This window comes from Lygodium microphyllum, chromosome 16, assembly GCF_053477565.2.
Source record: "Lygodium microphyllum isolate KBCC chromosome 16, Lygodium_microphyllum_v1.1.10, whole genome shotgun sequence".
Lineage (NCBI taxonomy): Eukaryota > Viridiplantae > Streptophyta > Polypodiopsida > Schizaeales > Lygodiaceae > Lygodium > Lygodium microphyllum.
In genome coordinates, this window is record NC_141150.1 from 11653337 (window position 1) to 11663076 (window position 9740).

Here is a 9740-nt window from a genome sequence, read left to right on the forward strand (position 1 = left end):
ATGTACCCGACGTTCACCAAAATCCAAATCCAACCTTATAGCCCTGTTCCTCCCATTGAACTGATCATTTTTCCTTTTTACCTACCCCTGTTCCGGTGCACGGTTTTTGAGTTATTAATTTTTGAAGCATTTTACGCAATTTAGCCGGTTTTCCATGTGAACGCACTTTGCTTGCTTCGGAACCGTGATCTGACGTCATAGCCCTGACCAGCGCTTTTCCCCTGACATTTTTCCTTTTTATTCCGCATCATTCCGATACACGGTTTGTCCGTTATTAATTTTCCGGGTTTTTAAGACTTTTTCGTGCGTATTTTTGACATTTTTCCATGTGAACCTGCCCTCTTTGCATCGGAATTCCAATTTGATTTGACAGCCGTGTCCCCTGTGCCTTCCCTGACCTTTTTCCTTTTTTCTCCACCCTTTTTCGACTTCCGAATTTTTACTTATTAAATTTTAAATGAGTTTTCGGGAGTATTTTTGGAGTTTTTCACATGTGAACCCCTCCTACTTCCGCCGGAACTACGTTTTAACATGATAACCCTGTGCCACCCCTTCCTGTGGACATTTTTCCTTCTTACTGCATGTCATTCCGGTGAACGGTTCGTCCGATATTAATTTCTGCTCCCATTTTCAGGTTTGTTTTTTGGGTTTTTCCCATGTGAACACGTCTTATCTCCGTCGGAATTATGTTTTGATGTGATAGGATTGTCGGGCACATCTTTCTGCACAGTTTTCCTTTTTTCTGCACCTCATTCCGATGCACGGATCTTTCGATATTAATTTTTAAAATTGCGTTTTTGGTTCGTTTTTTGTGTTTTTTGCACGTGACCGCCTTTACCCCTCCCGGAATCTCTGTCATGTATTTTCCTTATTTTTCCCCTGTCGTCCTGCCCACTTTTTGTTTTTACGCTATTTCGTTTTGACGTCCGGATTGGGAGTTATTAATTTTTCTTTATTTTTACGTCTTTTCTCGCACCCGTTTTGCGTGTGAACGCGCCTTTTTCGATTTTACGAGTCTCCACGCGCCCCGGTCGTGTCCGCATAACCCGTTCCGTCTTCCCCGCGTCATTTCAATCCCGTCACGGCAAATTTTTTTACCCCGCCCCGCGCTGGTACGCACCCTTGTCCCTACCCACCCCTTACCCTTTTGCCCCCTACCCTTTCCCCCACCTGCCCACCCCATGGCCCCCCCATGGGCCCCCACCCCTTTCCCCTAACTGCCCACCCCTTCCCCCCAACCGCCCATCTCTCTCCCTTTCTTTCTCTCTCTCTGTGCGTCTTCTCCTTCTTCTCCCTCCTCCCCCCAGCCCGCCAGCGACCACCTCCCTCTCCTTCTTTTCCTCCTCCCCCCAGCCCGCCAGCGACCACCTCCCTCTCCTTCTTCTCCTCCTCCCCCCAGCCCGCCAGCGACCACCTCCCTCTCCTTCTTCTCCCTCCTCCCCCCAGCCCGCCAGCGACCACCTCCCTCTCCTTCCACCTCCCTCTCCTTCTTCTCCTCCTCCCCCCAGCCCGCCAGCGACCACCTCCCTCTCCTTCTTCTCCCTCCTCCCCCCAGCCCACCAGCGACCACCTCCCTCTCCTTCTTCTCCCTCCTCCCCCCAGCCCGCCAGCGACCACCTCCCTCTCCTTCTTCTCCCTCCTCCCCCCTTCTTTTCCTCCTCCCCCCAACCCGCCAGCGACCACCTCCCTCTCCTTCTTCTGTCTCCTCCCCAGCCCTGCCGCTGTCTCCTCCCCCGCCCGCCCTTCTTCTCCCTCCTCCCCCCAGCCCGCCAGCGACCACCTCCCTCTCCTTCTTCTCCCTCCTCCCCCCAGCCCGCCAGCGACCACCTCCCTCTCCTTCTTTTCCTCCTCCCCCTCTTTAATCCTTATTAGGTTAGTTAAACTAACCTTTAATTTAGTTAAACTAACCTTTAATTTAGTTAAACTAACCCTTAATTAAGTTAACCTAACCCTAACTTAATCTGAGTTAGGTTAACTAATCTAACCCCCAACCCTAACCCTAGTTAGTTAACTTAGTTACCTAACTATAGTTAACGTAGTTACCTAACTATAGTTAACTTAGTTACCTAACCATAGTTAACCTCACCCCAACTTAACCTAGTTAACCTAACCCCCTAGTAACCTTACACCTAACCTACCCTAAACTCACCCTAGTTAGTTTACTAATCCTCCCCTAGTTAGTTGACTAACCTAACCATAGTCAACTTAATTACCTAACCATAGTTAGCCTAGCTAACCTAACCCCACCTTAACCTAGTTGACTAACCCCTACCTAGTTAACTTAACTTAGTTGACTAACCTAGCCTAGTTGACTACCCTAAGCAACCTTGACTAACCTGACTTGACTTGGGCAGACTAACATGACTTACCCCACTAACCAGACTTACCTGACTTATGCCTCACTGACTTATCTGCTTAATGTGATTTAGGTGACTTAATTAATCACTACATTAATTTTTCCCTAAAAAATTCAGAAAAATTTCTAAAAATTTCTTTTGCCTTGTTCCAATTTTTGGGAGTTTGTCCGCTGGCAATTGCCTACCCTATAATTTCTGAAAATTCAATATTTCCTAATTTCCCCTCCAAATTGCCAATAAATGTAGAAAATTCATTTAAAAATAGTAAAAAATTCTTTAAAAAATTCTCAAAAATTTCCCTCACCTCCCTTGATCATTTTCCATCTATTCAACCATAAAAAATCACAACTTAACACAAAACAAAAATAAAACAAAAACTAAACAAATTAAAAATAAAAATAAAAAATAAAAATAAAAATAAGCAACCAACACAAACCCAATCCACACATCCGCTAAGGTGTTGTTGTTGTTGTTTCATCAGTGATCTTTATTTTTCCTTGACTGGATTCACTTCTTTTGGTGGACTCTTCCGTGCGCATTCCTGCATTACATACACACCCCTTCCAGGTATTTATTTTATGTGCTTTATTTATTTTCATTTCCCCCTTAATCACAAATTAATTGTTAAAATGAACCCTTTAATTCACCCACAGTTTCCACACGCATTCGCGCTAAACACACATTCTTTTTAATTAAAATAAACCCGCCGTTCACTTAGCACGCGCTACGTGCGCTACAGAGGCACTTTAAATTTTAAATTAAAAAGAACCAACCGTCACATGAGCACGCGCTGGCAAAAAAGCGCTCCACATCACCTTAATTTGTAATCAATGAATTGCATTTAGAGACCCAGTCGGGAATCGAAGTCCGGGAATCGCATAACTGCACCGCTTAACCTAATAATTGGTAATTAAATAACTAATAAGGAACCGCCGTTTTCTTGTTAAGGTTTATCACCTAATAAAAATTTACCCATTTTTAATAATTAATTAAAATCAACCCTTCATTAAATTCATTCCCCCCTCACTGCACTTAATTCCCCTTTTTAATGAACTGTTTCGTGGGATGGGTATACGCAGTCATTAGAGTTATTTTCCTTGGTCCAGTATTGGTTTATCATCGATGTAGTATTGATATGTGTCGGATATGGTATTGTTTTGGTTTATTGTTTTTGTTCCGGTTACGGGTACGGTATGCAGTTTTTTTTTCTTTTGTTGCCTGATACGGGGTTCAGGGTGTTTGTTTGATGCATCGCATGAAGCTTTCGGTCGCATTTGTCTCGAGGTCATGTCAAATTTTTTCTAGGATGTGGTTTGCTTGGGGTTAGTTGGTCGAGTCACGTTTTATTGGTAATTCTCTTATCTTTGGTTTTGTTTGTTGCCTTGCAGGCATTCTCCTTGATTGTCTGTGTTTGTGGTGTGTGTGTAACCATCTGAATGGCGCCTTCTCATGCTCCTCCCCCTATCCAGTACGTCCCATTAGTTAGTAGGGATTACACTTCCCTACTTACTTTTGAGCCCCTCACGAAGGCGGGACTTGCTGCTTTTGTGGCCACTCCTTTTCCATTACTTCCAGAGGATCCGTCCTTATGTGATGAGTTCCTGGCCTCTTACAGCAAGAAGACAGGCGTAGTCCAAGGAATGTCTATGATTTTGACATCTCGCGGCTTAGGGAAGGCTCTATCTTTACCCTCCAAAGGAGAACCTTTTGTGACCACTCGTCAGCATTTCTCTAATGAAGAGATTCTCAAGCTGTTGTAGAAGCAGACAAGGGAAATCCTTGATGTTAAGAAGGTGATAAACTCTTCAGGAGTTTCCTTTTCTATGATTACTGATCCCGTATGGAAGACGATCTGTCAGTTCCTTCAGGACAGGTTTATGCCTGCCAAAACGCCATCCCACTATTTGTCCAAAGAGCTTTTCACAGCTTCCAGGATGGTGCTGAAAGGAGTTGCTATTGATTGGAGCACTTACCTCCTTACTAAAATGGATCAGCATTTTGTTAAAGTCACCAGGGGTAATGTTACCAACGTTACATACGGATCATATTTGTCTGCCTTCTTGACCTATTCAGGTTTACAGAAGACTGTGCCTCCACCTCCTCCATCAGATCCAGTACCTCCTCCTCCACCTTCAGAAGAGTCAGCCCCCATTGACATTGAGAATGATGATTCTCCGCCTCCCCTGGTCATACAGTGCAAACGCTTGAAACGGGTAGCGGATAAAGCCCCTGCTGTACTTCCCTCAGTGCCTATCCCTGCTACCTCTGGCAGTGACCTCCCTGGGTATCTCACTTGCAATAACCTGTTCAGAGCACATAGAGAAGGATCTTTGGAGATCTCCGTTCCCTCCCTGAATAGTCTAGTCTCAGGAGATGCCATTCCTTTCCTCTGCAAGGATATTCAAAGTTCCATTGAGTTGTCAGTGACAGCCTGTGTTCAACAACTGTATGCATCTTTCTATGAAGAGCTCATGTAGTCTAAAGACCAGTTGCATAAGGCAACTTCTGAGTTAGCTTCTGCTAAGGATACCCTAGCAGATTTATTTAAGCAAATGGAACAGCAAACCCAACTGGTTGCCACCCAAAGCGATGAGATTTCTTCATTGAAGACCCAGTTACTAGAGGCTCAATCCCGGGTTACTAGCCTTTCAGCAGAGAAGGAGAGGATGTCCAGCGAAGCGAAAGAATTCCAAGTTCTTTTAGATGACACGCTTTCAGCTTTACAAATGGCTAATGACACAGTGGCCAACCAAGCTTCCCAAATCCAGCAGTTGCAAGATCAGCTTGCAAAGTCCCGCTCTGTTCCTCCAAGCCCTCCTGTTTCATTGATTCCTTCTCTTTCACAGCAGGACTTGGCTGCTCTTCAGAGACAGGCTACTTTGTGCTCTCTATTCCAAGATAAAGTGGAAAGATTGCAGTCCAGAATGGACTTGTTATGGTCTACCTTTGAGCAGTTTCAGGAATATGTCTTACCAGACCATTCTTTCTTTGTCCACTACCACTTACAGAAGTTGGTTTTCTATATGAAGCTTTCCACGATGGATTTACCTTTTCCAGAGGATGGCTGGAGTGGGGCTTGGTCTGATGAGTTGTTGACAGAGGTAGTCAGAATGGTCTTTGAAGATTCTGTCACGCCAGATACCATGTTGATGTCATACATGTATCTACGAGGAGATTTGTTAATTCCAGATGCGGTAGATATGGCATGGTATGTGGGGGATGTGGTCTTACAGGCTGTTTTATATGTCAATCATTTGGAGTTGCGCATAGCTGATATGTTCCAGAGTTATTCCTCCAAAGTAGCTGATTGTCAGGATAATTCGTGGCATCCCATGATTGATTCAGTGGTCCTCAATCAAAGACAAAACACAGCTCCTACCTTTGCCCAGAGTACTAACCAACTTAGGATGGATCTCTTAACCTATCTTTCCAAACATAATCCATTTGATGCTACCTTCTTTGATGCCTATCATAGACGATCTCTCTTAGGACCTTCTGTTCCTACCCTCCTCTATTACCAACAAATGGCTCACCGCTATGCTATATATCTTTCCCTTTGTCAATCTAATTCCACAATTATTTTACCACTTCTTTTCCAACCTTCAAATTTCCCTCAAATTTCTATTTTCACTTACTGTTCCTTTATTGAGGATAGGGTATTTTCCCCTTCTCCACCCTGTCCTTCACCCCTCCTTAATGTACCCTCCACATTTCCTATTTATCAGTTAACACCGTTCCTTAGTGATTCCTTACAAATTTCTGCCACTCCTTCTTTAACCTTTTATGATTTTTCCTATCCTTCCCTACATCCACTTTCCCTTATTCCATTACCCTCTCCTAACACTTCCATATCTCAACCACCTCAGTTGGTTAGTGACTGTGATGGGTTTGATAATCAGATTTCCTGAAGAAGGGGATGGAGTTCGGATGATTGCCTTACAGGACCGCAGATTAATTGGCCAGTAATTCTAGGAGAATGGACAGCTTCCAGTCAAGCTTATCAAAACTATGTTCATTTTGCCCAACAATATTCACAGTCTGCAGATCCCTCAGTGAGATTAACTGCTCACTTTGCTTGGTACCTGGCGTATATGCATAGGCACTCTCATACTGATTCAAAGCCTATTCCAAAGTTGTGCATGAATGTCAATGTTAACATTGATTCTCAACAGCTGGAGATACTGTATTTTCATGCCCTCTGTTTGCCTAGCAGATACCTGGTCCTTTTGGAAAGGATGTGTTGTCTCCAATTTTTTCAAAATCCTCCTAAAAACTTTGTAGATGAATCCTTATCTATGGATCGATTCTGACAACATCAATCTTTTAAGAGGGATCATCTTCATTGATACCTTTCCAATGTATGGTGGAAGCTTTTTAATGAACAACTCTCTTTTTTGAAGAAGTCATTCAGATGGTTGTGTTGTGTATTAGTGTTTGTGTTGTGAGTTCATGTATGTCAAACGAACGTGGTGGTTTCCTATTGGATTTCATGTACGAGCTATGTTTTGATGATTTGTGGAGTTGGGGTCGTGGTTGGAGAGTTGAAGCTGATGCTGATGAAGAAGAAGCAAACTCTTATATCCTTTACAAATTTGTGGTGATTTTTAGTTTGATAAGAGGTGTTAATGTATAAAGAGTTTTCCTTTCTTTATATTTTTATATCCGAAACAGGTTATAAGTTGGGGTCGTGGTGGATGGATTCTTGAAGATCAAAGTTGAGCTTTTCCCTGAACTTGTATTCCCTTTTTCCTGGGTCGCGAGGACGCTTCCTTATTAAGTGTGGGGATATGTTGAGTGTTGAAATGACTTGTTTTTTTGGCTGATTTTTGTTGTTTTTAAGAGCTGAATGGTTGATTTTATGGGATGATTGATTGATTTGGAAGTGGTTTGAGAATGTTTTGGATGATATTGATTGTGTTTTGGAAGATCATGATGTTTGTTGGTGGTTCTGTGATGTTCTGATAGGTTCTGAATGGTTCTGTATACCTTCTGTTTTGTTCTGATTGTCTTCTGCAAGGAGGGATGGAGTATTGATTGATGAAGATTGAGAGCTTGTGAAAGTTTATTGAATGGTTTGTGAGAGTTTGAAATGGTTTGAGAGTGAGTTATGAGGTTTTGATAACCTTCTGTAACCTTCTGTAGGTCTTTTGTAGAGCTTCTACTTCTGTTCTGCTTCTGTTCTGTTCTGTACTGTAGTTGTTCTGGTACTGTTCTGTAGACTGTTCTGTATGCTTCTGTAAGTGTTCTGTGGAATGTATGTGTGACTTTGGGAAAAGTTTTCTAGCCTTGGAAAGAGGTGAATACAAGTGCAAAAGAGCTGAAAGAAGTGGAAGAAGTAGCTGTTGAAGACTCAAGTGAAGACTAGAGTGAAGTGACAGTAGTGAGCTGTGAAGAGACACTGTAGTGGCTCTGGTGACTCTTCATATCAGACATACCTCTTGGGAGGGGTATCCACGACCTAAGAGTGATTATTGAGAGTGATTTTGAGAGATTGTAGTGAGAATATAATGTATGATTGATGGAGTGAGATAGAGAGAGTCAGAGATAGCCAATTCTACTCAAACAGTGTGATTGTATATGAGAGATTGAGAGAGAAGACTATGAAGATATTGAAGATGAATACTATGTGATGTATTTCCATTCAAAGATGGTGTATTCCTTTGCTTTGTTTGTTCTATTGATGGATTTTGTGAAGATGTTGAAGAATATGGTTGATTCTATTAAAACCGTGGGAGATCTATATGATGCTGCATGAAGATTTGTTGTGCCTGGTGTTCTTTTCTTCATTGTGATCATATGAAACATGATAAACAAGCTTGTTGATGTTACAAGATAGATTTTCTTGCAAGAGAATTCCCTTTTCCTTGGTGTTCCTCTTGGGGCTCCACAGTGGAAATATTCATTGGGAGAGGAGATGAATGAATTGCCCCATATATCACACCTTCTGAATGAAGGAGGTTAGTTGCTTCACAGAAGATGGTGATGGCACCGCCAATAGGGCCTTAACTTTGTTTGGATCTGCTTCAATGCCCCTCTCACTTACGACATGCCCTAACAAAGTTACACTGCTTTTGCCAATGTGACACTTCTCATGGTTTAATTGCCCCCCATTTGTGCAAGGCGGTTGAAAGCTTCATCCACCTTCCCTAGATGTAAAGCCTTAGAACTATAAATACAAAAATCATCAATAAAGACCCTGATGGATTTCCCAAAATATGGCTGGAAGACATAATTCATGAAACGCTGGAAGGTAGCTGGGACATTTGTTAATCCACATGGCATTACTTTGTAAGCAAAACAACCCCAAGGTGTAATGAAGGTGGTCTTCTGTTGATCCTCCTCAGCTATTCGGATCTGGAAATAACCTGAATACCCATCACAAACAGTGTATCTCTCATGCCCGGCCACCTCGTTAAGTATTTCATCCTGAAAGGGAAGAGGAAAGTGATCTCTCTTTGTTGCAACATTTAGCGGCTTGTAGTCCACACAAATCCTCCATTTTCCATTCTTCTTGGGTATCACCACCACAGGTGAAACCCACTCTGAGTCCCCTATTGGATAGATGAAGCCTGCCTTTAAAAGTCGTTGCACCTCAGTGAGTAGAGCGTTTTGTTGAACTACTCCCAATCGTCGTAGTCGCTGCACCACTGGTCGTGCTCCCTCTTTTAGATTAATGTGATGTTGTACTACTATCACACCTGTGATGTGTTCATAATCAGAAATAAAAAGTATAGAGTATTTTATCACCACTTCCATGTAGGCTGCCTTCTCCTCAACTGATAGATCCTTATCCAACATTTTTTCTAACCCCTCCTTCTCGACCTTTGGAAGCTTCTCTGGAACTACACTACTAGAAGGCCCTTTTAATGTAATCCCCATCACTTCTAAAGAGCTTTCTTCCTCCTCATTAGAAGACTCTCCCTCTGTCATAGATGACCAACCCTCGCTGGAACTCCATTCATCAGCGGTGGTCTCTAACACAAGATCCTCCTGTCGGCCCTCCTTCATGTTGTAGATAGTGCTCTTCCATTTTTTATGCAGCCCCTTTTGTGGCCTTAGCTCTAAATTCCCTGTCTCCCAATCTTGTCTGGCTTTCTTTCCCTTTAGCCATGGTCGCCCAAGAATGAGCGGATAGCTGTCCCCCTTCACTGGCATCACATACATGTCAAGCTCCAATTGCACTCCACACACCTTTACCTTGACTTTCTTTATAACTCCCAAACAATTTACTACTACATTGTTAGCCATTTTGGCCCCAAATTTATTAGTTTCATTTACCTCTAATCCCAAACGATGCATCAACTTTTCTGTCATGACACAAATCTCTGCACCTCCATCCACATATGTCTTTGAGACTCTCTGCCCATTGATTTTGGCTTCCAC